At 45.6% G+C, this 16,605-nt stretch overlaps 1 pseudogene; it reads right to left on the reverse strand.

Annotated features, from left to right (window-relative positions):
* Nucleotides 1–5,554, reverse strand: part of LOC142455587 (E3 ubiquitin-protein ligase Hakai-like) — an 82,966-nt pseudogene extending 77,412 nt beyond the window's left edge.
* Between the last annotated feature and the right edge of the window lie 11,051 nt (nucleotides 5,555–16,605).

Genomic DNA, 16,605 nt, shown 5'->3' on the forward strand with positions numbered 1-16,605 from the left:
TTGTGATGAGTTGTATGTGCCCCTAATATAATGATTAAAAAAAGAAAAAAAAAGATACAAGTAAATGTAACCAGAAAACCCATGAACAGGAGATTTCCTCTCCTACTTCAAAGGAGGGTACAACTGTACAAGATTATATTAGAATTCTTTTCTAGGTCTAAACGCATGGTCAGTATCATCCCTAAATTAATGGGATCCTCCCTAACACGTCCGTGATTTAGATATGAAAGCTCAGCCCCACCATACCATCAAGGATATGTGTCCGTGTCTGGGACGTGGGTATTGGTTCTACAGATACAGATTTGAGTCCAGGTTCTACTTACGTGCTATTTAACATTAGTCAAATTACTTAGTTCCTAGAAGCTTTATTTTTCTCATATTTAAAATAGTAATTGGAGAAGCTATCTGTCAACCTATCAATGTATGATCTATTTCAAAATTGTCTCGGGGCTTATAATTCTTTAAAGAAAGCAACACAGCATGGTGCCTGGCAGATCCAAGCCTTCAGTGAACGATACGCCAAACTCACTGCCACTGAACCAATTCTGGCTCAAAACAAACAAACACAATCAGGAAAAGTTCTCATCCAGTATTACTTATGAGCTGCACTGATAACTGGCAAAACCTAAGCACTGCTGTTCCCAAGTGCTCCCTCCGCCCACTGGTGCTTGGGAGAAGGGAGCTCCCCAGAGCCAGAGACTGTACTGGTTTCTCATTAAGATTTGCCCCGGAATAGAGTCCAGCGAGTGAATGGGATTGACACCTCAATAGTGAGGAGCTTTTTCCGGAAGCCTTTGTCAGTGACTCTTTGGGAACGCATTTGAGAGAGCAGAGCTGGTGAGTCACCAGCAGTGTCTCTTGGGGACAGCTCTTTGGGCAACGGGCAGGGAATGCCCAGTGACTTTCAGCAGAGCTTCAGCGGCTTAAAGGCAAGCCACGGGGGTGCTGTGCGGTGCTGCTTGGTGAAACCCATGTGTAGAGCAATATGTGGCAAACTACATGAAGAGGAATTGGGAACTTGTTGTATCATTTTGTGTTGTATCTTTGTTAAAGCCTGCTGTAAAAATTCATCTAAAGCAAACAATCCTCCATTTGGGTATACACCCAACCAAATCAAGCTATCGGCGAAGGCACAGACGGTAGCTGACCGCTTGTATACATGGGCTTGCCTAGCCATGTTGCTTAGAAACACCACGTTATCAAAGAGAACCTCGCGTTAAGTTGGAGGAGTTCCCAGACAGCCGGTTAGTAAAGATAATTTGCAATGGAAAGAAGTCAAATAGCAGTTCCAGCAAGTTTTCTTTTCTCTTTATTTAAATGCTTCGTACTTCAGGTGATAATTTTGAAGAGGGGGCCGTGGGATTAGTTGATATTTTACTTCCATAAGATGGAAGATTAAATGAGATGATACTTGTGAATACATTTCACTAACTATGAAGTCATTGCCACTATGTAAGGTTTGTCAAAATGACTCTTAGAATGTAGAAATGTCTGGAGATGAAATGTTGGAACGTGGCGAATAGAAAACAACGCGCTCTAGCGCTGCCTGGTGAATGCAGAGGGAAGGAGGCCCTAAAGAAGGGCAGGCACATTCTCCACTGAGAGCTCCCACAGGCTGCCAGCTTTCCATCTATCCCATCACCACAGTAGTAGCTCTTCTGGGTGACGCGACTGGACAGCAGTTGGGACTTTGTCTCCTACAGGACAGGGGGATCCGTTTTAAAACCGCATTCTCTGAGACTCTCATAGTGAGGAAGCCTGTTTGTATGAAAGCCATTTTAATACAGCTAAGCAAGCAAGCGAGCAAACAGACCCAGAATGCCTAGAGGAAGCGCTAAGATAGCTCTAGCAACCAGGATTTAAACGTCAGTGCTTATGGAATCAGCTCACTCCCTCGATTGCAAACTTCTCTCCTCCGGGGTAGCCCATTAGACATTTTCTCTTCAAGAGGCCTGGTGTGTAAAATAACAAGCTATCTGTTCTGGAGATGGTGAGGCCTGTGGACGCCCGTCAATTATCCTCTCTGACGGACTGTTCCCAACGTCTTCAGTGACTAACTCCTCTGACCTGGCAGCCGATGCCTCCTTCACAGTCTGCTCTTAGTATGGAAGCCCCGCTCCAGCGCAGGCAAATCACCACTGTCTAACAGACAGACAGACAAGGAGTCGCAACACTGGGCACGGATAGAACCCTTGTGAGGATGGCGCAGGCGAGCGGGTCTGTCTAGAGGCAGGACCCACTGGATGGCTGGCACCGAATAAAAACATTCTCTTTCTATCAGATCTTTCAGGTCCTGACCCCCATCTCCCACCCTTGACGCGTCTACTGGAGGGTCGGTTATTTGGACGTGCACCCTGCTATGATGCCCCTAGAGACGACTAGGAGATCACCTGGGACACTGCGCAGGCAGGAGGTGGATCTGTAGCTAAACCCATTGCTATTGCACTTTGCACTGAATTCCACACCCTGCCACCCTGAGTGCCGGAGCCCGGCCGCCTCATTGTGATCTCAGGATGTGTTCTTCCCGGAGCCGCCTTCTGAGGTACCCATGCCGCCTGACTCGCTGTGCAAGTTCACTTGGGACAGCGTTTCAAGAATTCACTCCACTTTTCTACAAACTTTCCGAACCCCGTGTTGGTCTCTCTCTGTGTGCGCAGGCAGTGTGCTGGCTGTGTCCATGAGCTGGCTGTGCCCGTGATGGGGACATGTCCCTTGGGCTGTGCCCTGGCTCTCGGCGGCGGCAGCTATGGGACGATGTGGCCTGCCCCATGTTGCGATCTGATATGCTCATTTTTCATTTTTGAGCAAACTGATTTTTACAGAACGACCTGTCTTTGGAACCCAACCATGACGATAAGAAGAAAGAGAGAGAGAGAGAGAGAGAGAGAGAGAGAGAGACTGAGAGAGAGAGATAGACTAGTTTGGTGGAAGTAAAATACTGAAGAAACAATTTGTAGAACTATTGAATAAAACCTGTGTTCTATAAATATCATCATATTATTCAAGCTAAGCACTTTAAGATAATAATTTCTTTAATCCAACCTCTGACTCATAAATTAAAGTTTCCAAACCATTGCCAAATAATCTGGGTGACTGTGGGTGGACAGGCCTTTGAATGTTCCCACCTCGAGTACTGAGTATATTTCCCCAGTCACCCCTTCATATGAATATGCTCGTGTAACAAGAAATGCGAGTCTATGTACCTGTGTCTGTCTGTGTGCACGTGTTTCCTTCCTTTTTCACCTCATGCCCACCGACAAGTACCCTGGTGGAGTCTCCGCAGCTTTCCCAAAGGAAACCCAGGCTGTGTTGTGAACTCAGCAAGTTGCCTGATGGTGGCGACGGCGGAACCTCTCACCTGGCCTGCCAGTGAATGGCCTCTCGCTTCTGGGTTAGAGTGGGACTTCCCCCTTGTCAACAAAAACGCATTGGACTGCCTTGGTGACAAACCGGTTTCCATCTCTTCCTCCTTGAGATCTTTTAAAAAGAATAGACCACTTTGAACGTCACCAAAGGGAGACATGGCTACCTGGATCCACTTACACACATGCACAGCAACCTGGAAGCCTTTTAAAGCTGTCGACTGCAGTTGTTTAAAACTTGGCTCACTTTTCTTCCCTCAGTAAGAAATAAAAGGCTGCCAATTTGAACTTTAATGGCCTCAGCTGTTCTGGGGTGTTGCAATCACATTGGGAGATTCATTGTGCAGCTGCTCTAGTGAACGGTATTCATTCAAGAAACCAGTTTTACCTGGCTGCCTCTAGCGTTCCTATGTGTGCACTCACATGGGCAAATATTTACCTTTGACCTTGACCAAGGAAATCTTTAATCCTGGAAGAAAGTGTTATTGCTATTATTCTGGGCCTTTGTTCACACCGGGCCTTCTCTCCGAGGCGTTCTCTAACCAGAGGGAAAGGGGGATTGTATTGGGAATGTTCTCAGAGACACTGAGAAGTCTTGCATATGCAGCAGTTTCAGTTTCTATTTCTGAGAATTTTGTCCGGCGTCTTGACAATCAATGTGAACCGAAAACAGTTCGTCACAGTTGGATGTCTCTTTAAGTTCACGGTCAGAGCAGCTAACTGGGAAAGCCATGTTGGGACGGGAATCGGGGCTGTGCTGCGCACAGCTTTGGACCAGACAACGGCACTGCAGTTTGGGACTCAGGAAGCATCCTGACATATTCCCTTTGCTTAATCAAAGTTCTTTCCAACTCTCAAGTGCTGGCTGATTTGCCGAGCTGCCTTATATTTCCTATCTTTGATAGATGATGCAGTTGGTGTTGAAATCTTTACAACTAATCTGAGCACAATGTTTTCAACGCACTTGAATGTATAAATGCCGCCAAACAATGCCTTCTTATTATCAGTAAAATAATTTTCTGAATTTCCCCGACTTAGGGAAGGATTCAGCTTTCTTTCATTCCATGCAGTACTCACACGTGTGTTTCCAGAGATCCCAGAAAGCAGGACCTCGGGAAGAAGGAAGCCCCCCGGCACTCCTCAAAGGTGTGGCCCAAGGAAAAGCTCGCCCCTCCTTATCAGCAACACTTTCTAGAAGAATTGGACACCTGCTTTGGGATCCCCTTTATATATCTATCTTGTTTTGTATTTTTTGTTTGCATTTTATTTGTTTTGTTTGTATTGTATTAGTTTGCATGTGTAACGATATGGTGTAGAAAAATGGTATCGTGAAAGCATATTCAATCAATATTTACTGAGGGCTCTGTGTTTGCTGAAGCACTGACACAAATTCAACGACCCCCCCTGCCCTCTGGTAGCTCATGGGCAGGTGGGTAGACCACTAAGTGCTAACCAAGTCTTAACATGAAAAGGTTCCAGGTTCGATGACAAAGCTGTGCCACAGGACACAGAGATCTGAGCAGTTCTTCCTGAGTTGATGGAGGCAGGGAAGAGATGCTGAAGGAGGATTCATTGAAGAATGACAGGACTCTCAAAGGAGAACTATTGCACCCACAGCCGCGGGGTGGGGAGACAGACAAGCACGTAGACCGGCTGAACTTAAATAACCCAAGGAACCCTTAGAGCCTATGACGAACTCTGTGACATTGGGCAGGTATTTAAGGCGCTGGAGCTTTTTTCTCGCCTGTAACGAGTGACAGAATCCACTTGGAATGGTTGTTAATGGAGGCTAATTTATAAGGATGAAATATGCACAGTTTGGATATCATGTGCAACACAGAGTTTGGAACAGAACAGGGTGAGGGTCTTCTTATGAAGGCCTCTCCAGCTCACCCGCCTTACATTGTAGAGTTTCAAATGCAGCAGGGCAGGAAGGTGGCGTTTTTTTCATACGTCATTGACATCTTTCTCCTGTTCAAAGCATGGGTTCCTCTGTGTTGCTCTTTCACAGTCACTCTGGGGTCGTGGGGAAAATTACCCTTGGTGTCAATGTCCCTGTGACTGTCCCGGATCTCCCAGTCATCGAGCAGAGATAGTTTCATCTGCTCCCATTTGTTCACATCCATGGCTGACCCTTCCCGGGAGTCACGGCCACAGCAGAAGTCTGTGCATCTGTGTAGTGTGATCTCCATTGTGCCTCATGGATGTGGGTCCGTCCAAACTCCTCAGGGCCCCACGTGAAATGGAACGAGACACTGCCACCTCCTGCTCCATTCTCACACTGGCTCATTTTCAGCCCATGGCCAATGCCTTCAATAATCTTCGCCAGCACCAGGAGTCAAGTGTATCAAAGCTTTGTCAGTCTTCCTTCTTCAATGAATAATTTTAGAGGCACAGACATCAGGAAAGCTTCTGAAAGAGGGGGGCTTCATGTCATTTCTTTTTCCCTTTGGTCCTAAGGAGACTTGGTGTTGCCCTGGGCTAAGTATGGGAGTGCTTACCCCAGGATTAGCAGTACAAACCCACCAGCAATAACTCAGGAGAAAGATGAAGCCGTCTGGTCTAACACAGATTTGGAGTTGCAGAAACCCTATAGGAGAGTTCCACTCTGTCCCACGGACCGGTGTGAGTCAGATTGAGGAGAAAGCTGTTGATTCGTGTGGTTTGGGTTTAGTTTCCCAGCATGCCACAGCAATGAGTAGGCAGTCAATAAACACCAACTGGTTTTAGAAGCAGGTCAAGTTGACACGTAGACTTCTCCAGTCACCACAGAACAATTAGAACAGCAGTTCTGAAATGAGTCCAGAAAATGATGGTGACTCTACTTCTGTGGAAAACCTAGACTGGGCAAGTGCACAGAGACTACGTTCAGCAGTGATTATCAGGAGCAGGCAAGCGGAGGGCTGAGCTCCTGTAACGAGGTTCTCTGGGGCTTTTTGTGCCTTTATTTGTCATATGTTATATGAGGGTAAGTGAATAAAGTATTGCTATAAAATTTGCTGGACAACTAATCCAAGACCCTGGACTATATAAAGAAGAATGAGGTGTCAGGATTACGGGAAGGTTTATTAACAACATGCAATATGCAGATGACCCAACTGGGTTTACTGAAAGCCAAGACGATGTAGAGAATTTGTTGATGAAGATCAAAGGCACAGTCTTCAGTATGGATTGCAACTCAGTATATAGAAAACTAAAATCCTAACGACTGGATGATAGATAACGTCATGATAAGTGGAGAGCCGATGGAAGTTGTCAAGGGTCTGCCAGCAATGCTCATGGAAGCAGCAGTCAAGACCCAAAACCCTGCACTGCAGAGGGTCAGCCATTCTGGTGCCTTCCCCAAGATTGGCATGCTTGAGACATTGCTGCAGCCTCTTTGAGAGGCTATCTTCTTGGTCTCGCTGACTGTACACTTTACCAAGCATGCTGTGCTTGTCCAGGCACTAGTCTCAATCACAAGGTCAAAGTGTGAACGGAAGTCTGTCCAGCCTCATTTTTAAGGCGCATTCTGACTCTACTTCTTGTACATTTGTTGGTTTATTACCCTTCACCAACACCATAATTCAGATAGATACATTCTCTGCAATTTTTCTCATTTATTATTCATCGTTCCCATGCAGATGAGACTATTGAAAATGCCATGGCTTGCGCCAAGTGTATCTTAGTGCCAGAAGCATGGCCTTGGTCTTCAACACTTCAAATAGATTTTGTGCAGGAGATTTTCCTAATGCAGTTGACTGTTTGATGTCTTGATGGCTGCTTCCATGAGCATTGATTGTGGATCCAAGCGAAACAAAATCCTCGACAACTTCCTTCAGTTACCCATGTGTCATGATGTTGTCTATTTGTACAGTTGTTAGGATTTTCTTTTTCTTAATATATTGAGTTGCAATCCATACTGAAGATTGTGCCTTTGATCTTGATCAGCAAATGCTGCAAGTCCTCTTGGATTTCAGTAAGCAAAGTTGTGCCATCTGCATGCTGCCTTCACCTAATCCCGACACCTCCTTCTTCTTTTAATAGTCCAGTGTCTTGGATTATTAGTCCACCAAACTTTATAACAATACTTGATTCACTTACTCTGATACAACATATGCAAAATAAAGGTATAAAACAGCCCCCATTATTACTACCCTGCACCCTGACTGGCTCTTCTCCTCCCCGTGACCCTTCAGTAAGGGGGTGTCCAGTTGCCTATAGATGGGCTTCGGCTATCCACTCTGCACTCACCCTCATTTACAATGATATGATTTTTTTTTGTTCTCCGATGCCTGATACCTGATCCCTTTGACACCTCGTGGTCATACAGGCTAGTGTGCTTCTTCCATGTGGGCTTTGTTGCTTCTGAATTCGATGGCCGCTTGTTTATACGCAAGCATTTAAGACCCCAGACACTATATCTTCTGATAGCTGTGCACCATCAGCTTTCTTCACCACATTTGCTTATGCACATGTTTATCTTTGAGGATGGAGGGAAGGTGGGGTAGAAAGGGGGAACTGATTACAAGGATAAATATATAACTTCCTCACTGGGGGATGGACAACAGAAAAGTGGGTGAAGGGAATCGTCAGACAGTGTAAGATATGACAAAGTAATAATAATTTATAAATTATCAAGGGTTCATGGGGGATGGGGGAGCATTGAGGGAGGGGGAAAATGAAGAGCTGATATTAAGGGCTCAAGTAGAAAGTAAATGTTTTGAGAATGATGATGGCAACAAATGTACAAATGTGCTAGACACAATGGATGGATGGATGGATTGTGATAAGAATTGCACCAGCCCCCAAAGAAATCCTCTTGGTTACCTTCTCTATTCAAAAAAATTTGAAGTATCACAAATGTGCTATGAAACTGTTCCCTGCTTGAGTCACATTTTATAAAATATATTTGGAGCAAAGGCCACCTAAGAGGAAATAGATGGTTTTCCCACTTCTCTGCATGGTCCTTATGTTCGGGTCAGCGGCTGACTTGGAATCCCCGAGAGCCGCTGTTGTACCTGAGGTGGAAAGGGGAGCCGGCTGCGACTTCTCTCCGTGTGGACACCTTCCTCTAACACTTTTAAACAAACTGAACTGCAGTCAGGAAACGCAGGCTGCAGACTCCCAGTTCACTGAGAGAGAGAATGCTATGGAACCTTGAGAGCTTCGGATTCTATGGCTGCGGAGTTACAGCCTATGTTTTCTTTCTGTTAGCACGGCTCCAGCCCTGGGCCTGGACTTAATAGCAGCCGCAGCTGCTGTGATGGATTTGTCCGAGCCGCTGTCTGTGACATCAGAGAGCCAGTGCCTTTCAGGCGGGTTTTAAAGACACATTTAATGTTCTTTTCTTTAGCTCCTTTCTATTCACTTTACCATCTGGTAATTTTGGGTACAAAGCAGAGTTAACAATTATCGTTTTTTAAAGTTGAGATTATTTTGAGATGTGTATGTTTTGGTGAGTATTGGAGGGTAGAAATATCACTGATTATCCATTTAAAAATATATAATCCTCCGGCACCTATCATAGCGGATTGCTAAACTTATTGCTTTTTTAAAAAATTGAATTTATGAATCCCTTTTAAGTTCCCTTAAAGGAAGAGGTCCTGGTGGCATGGTGGTTATGCGATGCTTGGCTGTAGCCCGTAGAGTCCAGGTTTCCAAACCACCAGCCACCGTGAGAGAAAGAAGTGCCTTCTGCTCCCGTAATGAGTGAAGGCATCGGACACTCACAGGGCTAGTTTCTCCCTGTCCTATTGGGTCGCGATGAGTCAGCATGACTCAATGACAGCGCGTTTGGTTTGGCTCCTTAAAGAACCCTGGTGGCATAGGCAGTTGGTGATTGACTGCTAACCTAAAGGTGGGTGGTTGGAACCCAACCAGTGTCTCCATGGTTGGAATCGTGGTGTTCTCTTCTATGCCGTGAAGTTACAACCCAAACCCAATGGAGCAGCTTTACGCAGTAACACGTGAGGCGCTCAAACTGGGGGTGAACCCCGAGGCACACCACCACCACGCTTTCCCTTTCCAGACACAGTGAGCCAGAAGCGAGGAGAAACAGGCCTTCCCTGAGCGGCCATGGAGACGTTTCCTATTAGGGACCTGGGCAGCATGCTTTCAGGCTGAGACATAACTTTGGAAGCAAGAGCAGGAGTGGGGCTGAAGGAAGGAGCAGTGGAGCCAAGTGGAAGGAACAGGGGTTCAGAACCAGCACACTGGGTTCAAGTGTCTCACCCATCACCCACTGGTCCTGGGAAAGCCTTTTCTGCCTCACCATCTTGGAAACAGGAGGTGCGGGGACGGAAAACTGAAACTCGGTCTCCTTCCCGGAAAATGAGACTTCTCCTGCTGGATGCTGCTGGACCCCATCAGGTCACTGTGTTAGCGAGTGGGTGCTCGTTTACAGTGATTATTTCTTAATCTGGCATTGCAGCAGGTAACTAGAGTGGCTAGATCCTATGTACAAAGAGGTAGCCAGCCCATGGGAGGATGTATGTATTCCCATCGGAATTCTGCATTCCCCTCTCCGGGATTTCCCGCTCTTCCACGAGGCTCAACTGAATTGACCACCTTGAACATGCTTACCTGCATGTGACAGGTATATCCCCCATTAAAGGCCTCTGCACCCTCACCCCGAGAGAGTGCACATGCAGAGGGACTGGGAGAGAAAGGGGCTGCTTGCAAAGGGGAGTGTCTGGGAGCTGCACTCACACCTGAGCTGTGCCACCTCTCTGGGGCTCGGGGACTTGAACCCTGCCCAGCACAGGAAACCTTCTGGGCCACACAGTGTTACCCTGGCCTTCCAGGACTACTGCTAAAGCAGGACCAGAAATCCAGTGACCCATAGTTTGTCTTGCCAACAGCACATTTCTAATTAAAAGTACAAGTTGGCGGGTATGAGTCATGTACTTTGTATACATTCTGTTACACGATGATTTATTTTCTTGACACCAAATAAATTACACACAGTGAACTTGGCCTACATTTATACCACCTAGTCGATGCATCCTGGATGAACGTAAAAGGAATTTATTGGAATGACAACTCATTTAGTGGGTCATGAGGATCCCATAATTTGGGCCCTATAGGCAAATTGTTTTAAAGAAATGAAGAGTTGAAACAGTGTTCCTGAACCAGAGAGATTTTACAAGTCCTAGGGGATCCTTCCAGAATTAAAAACTCACCTAACAAGTGCAGTACAATGGTTAACTTCCCTGAAGCTGACACCAAAGCCCCAAATCAGCCCATGTTTAGAATCCTGAAAATGGTACTAATTACACATGGCCCCCAGCGACAGGCATGGCACGGCCTATTTCTCTATTGCCTGTACTACAGAAGCAAAGCCAGGAAGAGGTTCAAGGCAGGCTTGACTTTGAAACTGACTTAGTTGTAATAACCTTTGCTGTCATTTGCCCTTTAAAAAAGCTATTTTAGTACCAAGGAACCCTTTGAAAGAAAAGGCCTTTTCCATCTTAGTAATGTGTGATGGATAGACCCTAGGGAGCTGAGGCTGGGGCTGGCGGACTACAATTGCCTTTCTTTTTCTTCTCTCTGCAGCAAGGGCTCTGAGTTCGAGGTCACATCATGGGAGACAAGCAGTCCTGGAAGCCCTTTCCTGACTCCGAGGGCACAAAGACACCAAGAGCCAGAGATGGTAATCATCTTGTCCAAGGACACACAGCACAACCAGCTAGAGTGGAAACCACCAATGGGGCACTGAAGCCCCGAGCACCTCCAATAGGTACCTTTTGTTCTCCACTATGCATGCCTTTGCCACCCCAGGTAGCAGGGGTGTGCACCAGCGTGTCTGAATCACTTGATTCAGGCTTAGGACCAGGTCTCGCCCTGGGGCTCCATGATGAACTCAGTGAACATAGATGATTAGACAGAAGAAGAAGCAAGCCAACAAAACCCAGCGTAACGAACGCCCAGTTCTCGTCCTATTTACTCTTGTGTAATATTGACCTTGATAATCATTATTTCTTGGTCCTCAAACAATTAACTCTCCCCCCCATCTGAAAACATTCACACAGACACAAGCACAGATGCATAAACACACACATACTTTCATACAACCGTGTACACAGGTGTGCTATTTTCAGGTACCGATAGCTCCAACTCCGTGGCTTGACGTGGAGCAGCACGAAACACAGGCAGGCAGAGAAACATCCATGCACGCAGGCAGGCAGGCTCCTCCTCCTTGCATTTCCATCTTTCAGTTGGCCACTAAGAATCCTGGGGGTCGTCTCCTATATCTCTTTGTGCGGTGTCCCTCTAACTGCATAGGCCACACCCAACTCTCTCTGCGTCCAGGCATCCCCATTGCAACTGCACTCACCACCCACTCTAGAGGGAGTCTGTTTCACTCCGCCTGTCCATTCTCCTCTTGCTAGTGCAGTCCCTTAGAGTTCCAGCCAATCTGCATGGGAACACTGTGGTGGTCACCTACTTTGGTCTCAATTTAAGGACTAAGAGTGTAGGGCCGGTGTCTAGCTTGTCAATCGGATCATAGCCAATGGGGGTCTCTGTGTGGGCATGGCCTTCTCCTGAGAGTTCTGGGAAATCCAAGACTTCCTCCTTGGAGGTGGAAGACACCTCTCTCTCTTTGCTACTCCCTGGGAGACATTGCAGAACACAAGCCACATGGACCCAACCAGACCTCAGAAGCCGGAGAAGCCACAGAAAGACAGAAAGACTCCTGCCAGAACTGAGATGCTTACACTGGGCCCAAAGACTTCCCACCCACTGGCCCGTGATTGTCTTGCATTTGGCTTCATTGCACGTGTTTTGTAAGTCTGAAAGAGGACTCTGTAGATTGGTACCATACATATGGGCTAATATCAGACTATTGGCCTTGGACTGGACTGGGTTGGGATGGGATGTTTTCTCAACGTTCAATTGCTCTTGTATATAAATATCTTTCTTATACACATATGTGTGTCCCTGGATTTCTTTCTCTAGTCTACTGGGACTGACACAAACACACAACCCTGAAAGTACTTTTTAAATTTGTCTCCTTGTGAGTGTTCAGTGGATGTTTCTGATACCAGGAATGGCTTGAGCAAATTGTCTTTCTCTAGAAAGTGGTGCAGACTGGAAGTGGTGAGAAGGGAACTTAGTCTGTGACCCAGACAAGGGAGCACTTGACTTTCCCGCTGCTTCTTTGTTTGCAGAGAGCAGAGCAAGGCCAGGGTGGTGGGAGCGGTACTCGTGACTGCCCTCTTCTGCCTTCCCCTCCCCAAAGGCCAGGCTGCGAAAAGTGGCCCCGGGCTGGCAGTGCCATAGAAAGGAGAACTGGCCACCATCTGCAATCCCAGGAGGAGCAGGTCAAAAATCGTGGGCGGGGGCAAACATGCCTTCTCGGGGGCACATGGGAGTGTGCAGGAGCTTCTTTGCTGCTGCTGAGGACTGTAGCAGTGCACAGGAATGCACTGGCAGCATCCCTGGAGTGGACTCTAAGGCCCGGCCACAGCCCTCCCTTCTCTCCCAGCCTTCTCTGGCTCCTGAAAGACATAGCTGAAAGGCAGCAACATGGCCCCGGGCTCTGCCTGCCTGCTGGCATTCCAAATGCAGCTGCTGAGTGGTCCCCGGGGTTTAGTCCTTTATAGTCTCCTCTTCAACCCAGACGTCTCAGGCAAATCTAGAAAAGGAATTACTGCACAGTTGGTCAGAAGGCAGTGACTTCACGAGCAGCTTTGCATTTATTTGATTTGTTCTTTTCCCCTTCAAATCAGATGAAAGAGAAATCTTGTTAGGAAGAATAAGCGAGACAGAGGCAGGGCCAGGTGTCCCGGGCTGAAGCATGCAGAATTTTTTAGACTCTCCTCAAGGAAAAGAAGAAAAGTCACAGATGCCTTCGCAGTGAAAGGGAACACTTACTTATTCCAGGTTTGTTCTTATTTTTATGGATCCTGGGTATTCTGAATTCTTACCACAATACACCTTTGTCTGAGTCTTAATCCATTTGTATTCAGTGCTCAAGCCCTTCCTTCCATTATTTTCTCTTGTTCTCTGTTTTTAATATCTAGCAATTTCCTTAATCCAATTTAATAAAACTCTTATTATTTTTATTTTAAAAATTCACTTATTTTGTCTTTTTATTTAACTTTCTGGAAGCTTTTCTAATGTTAATTCCACATCTGCCATTGAATGTCCCTTATTAGTTAAATAATATATCTAAGGGATTTTAAAAAAATCTACTTTTCTATTATTTTATTTCTTAACTGAATAGTGCTTTAAAAGTTTAAGTAGTTAAGCTTTATTTATCAAATTATAATTCAAATACTATAAAGCCTTAGTAGAAATCATGCTGAATAAAAGAATGTATACACTCATATCTTATCATTGTAATTTTTCAAAATGTCCAGACTACACAACTCCATAGATCTACTGTGTGGATTAGGGGGTAGCCTTGGTTGGGAAAGGATAATGGGGGGTAGTTGAATGGTTATATGACCTTGTGAATATAATATATGTATGTATATTAGATTATCTGTCCTTTAGATTATACATTTTTAAATTGTGAGTTTAATGGTGTATGAAGTATGTCTAAAAAAACTCTGATGTATTCTTTCCCCGGTGCTGGAACTGTTTAAATACCATTGAATTGCAGGTTATATGTTACAAATTCTGATATCCCACATCTTGGACATTAACCTAAATGGTTGTTAAAAGATCATTAAAAATGGCCCCATGGAACTGAAATTCTTAAGTTGTGTTGACTATGCTGGGAGTGCTTCGTAGAGCTAAGCTCAATCTGAGGCAATCTAGGGGCCAACAGACTCTGCTTCTGGGGAGAGTTCAAAAAGTACTATTCAAAATCATTGAATTGAAGCTTGTATTTTCTTCCTCCTATAGTATAGTTAAAATTGCAAAGCAATATGTAAATTGCCTAGGCAAAACAACTTTTAAAGTTCTTGAGTAGTCCTATTTACATACCAATAATTGATATGCTAATTCCACCTCATTCTCCAGTGCCTTTCAGAGCCTCCCAAAGACTTGTGCCCTTCCCTCCAAATGCAGATCTCTAGTAGACAGCATGCAATGTTGGGACTGAAAGCTTCCTCAGAAAGGTTTGCACACAGGAAAGTATATTGATGCCAAGGTATTTTTGAGATTCTCTCTTGAAATCATAAGTATCTATCTTAAGATTGTCTGATGTGTTCTCCACCCTGCTTCTTGATAACGGAGGCCTGAGCAAGGGTGAGTTCCCAGCAGGACAGAGGAGAGCTGCACCATCCACAAATACCCCAGTGCCTCGTGATGTGCCCAGCACTGAACCCCGTCTGCAGCACAATGCGTTTAGGGGGAAAATCAACAACATGGACCTTGTGTGACTTGTAGCCACATTATGACATGAGTGTAGAGGAGAGGAGAGCGGCCTGAGATGATGAAGCTCCATCATCCCAATGCACTGGAGGAAGAGAGGGGGCCGTTCTGATACGAAATGCTGAAGACCAGCCAGCATCTCAGCATCTGAGTAACTGTGCGATCTTAAGAGAGAGGGAGGGAGAGCAACAGCAAGAGTGTGTGAGTGCAAGAAAGTGTGTGCATGTGTAGGACTGTGAGTGAGTGTATGGATGTATATGAATGTGTGTGTGTAGTCAGGATAAGAAAGCCTATCCTTCCAGGAAGCCTGAAAATTCCTCTAGCTACAACCTATCTGGATTGGTCTTCTCACTCATTCTCTTTCTCTTCCCTTCTCTCTTTTGTTTCGTTTTTCACTTCTTATTGTGAATTGGGTGAAGGTTTACAGAGCAGATCAGTTTTCTATACAAAAATTTATACACATTTGTTTCATCTCGTGGATTGCATTCTCCACAATGTAATAAAATGCTCACCCTCCTGACACAACCGCTGAAGTCAAAGCAGGTGAACAAGCAAAAGTGGTGAAGAAAGCTGATGGTGCCTGGCTATCAAAAGATATAGTGTCTGGGGTCTTAAAGGCTTGAAGATAAACAAGCAGCCATCTAGCTCAGAAGCAACAAAGCCCACATGGAAGAAGCACACCAGCCTGTGTGATCACATGGTTCCAAAGGGATCAGTTATCAGGCATCAAAGATAAAAAAATCATACCATTGGGTGCACACCTCCACAATACGATCACTGAGGACAAATAGGTGCATAAGCAAATGTGGGTGCATAAGAAAGCTGATGGTGCCCTGCTATCAAAAGAGATAGTGTCTGGGGTCCAAAGGATTGAATGTGAGGAAGTGGCCAAAGCAACAAAGCCCACATAGAAGAAGCACACCAGCCTGTGCGATCACGAGGTGTCAAAGGGATCAGGTATAAGGCATCATCAGAAAAAAAAAAATCTTACCATAGTGAATGAAGGGAGAAGTGCAGAGTGGAGACACAAGGCCCATTTGTTGGCCACTGGAGATCTAGGGGAGGAGATGAGTCAGTCAGAGTGCAATGTAGCACCGATGAAGAACACAGCTTTCCTCCAGTTCCTAAATGCTTTCTCTCCCCCAACTACCATGATCCGAATTCTACCTTGCAAGTCTGGATAGAGCAGAGGATGTACACTGGTGCAGATAGGAGCTGGAGGCACAGGGAATCCAGGGCGGATGATACCTTCAGGACCAGGGGTGTGAGGGGCGATACTGGGATACTGGAAAGAGGGAACCTATTACAAGGATCTACATGTGACCTCCTCCCTGGGGGAAGGACAAAAGAAAAGGGGGTGAAGAGAGACCTCGGACAGGGAAAGAAATGACAAAATAATAATTTATAAATTATCAAGGGCTCATGAAGGAGGGGGGAGCAGGGAAGGAGGGGGAAAAAAGAGGACCTGATGCAAAGGGCGTAAGTGGAGAGAAAATACTTCGAAAATGATCAGGACAAAGAATGTACAGATGTGCTTTACACAATTGATGTATGTATGGATTGTGAGTTGTATGAGTCCCTAATAAAATGTTTAAAAAAAAAGACTAACCCCACTTCTTCCCTGTGTTTTCTGCTTCCATTTCATCTTCTTTCCTTTCATCTTAATTTCTTGAGTTCAAAACCACCAGCTGCTCTTAGGGAGAAAGAGAGGGCTTTCTTCTCCCACAAAGAGTTCCAATCTGAGAACCCACAGGACAGCCCTGCCCATCCTAGAGAGTCTCCAGGAGGAGACACGGACAGATAGCAGATGCCTTCCCTTGTCTTTCCAGCTTCCATTCCATCTTCTGTCTGCCCTTCGTGAATTTTATTCTCAGGTAATCACTGCCCTTTTGATCTCACATGGCTGATTATTCACAAATGTCCATATTTCACAAGT

The sequence above is a fragment of the Tenrec ecaudatus genome, chromosome 8 (genome assembly GCF_050624435.1).
Source record: "Tenrec ecaudatus isolate mTenEca1 chromosome 8, mTenEca1.hap1, whole genome shotgun sequence".
NCBI classification, from domain to species: Eukaryota; Metazoa; Chordata; class Mammalia; order Afrosoricida; family Tenrecidae; genus Tenrec; species Tenrec ecaudatus.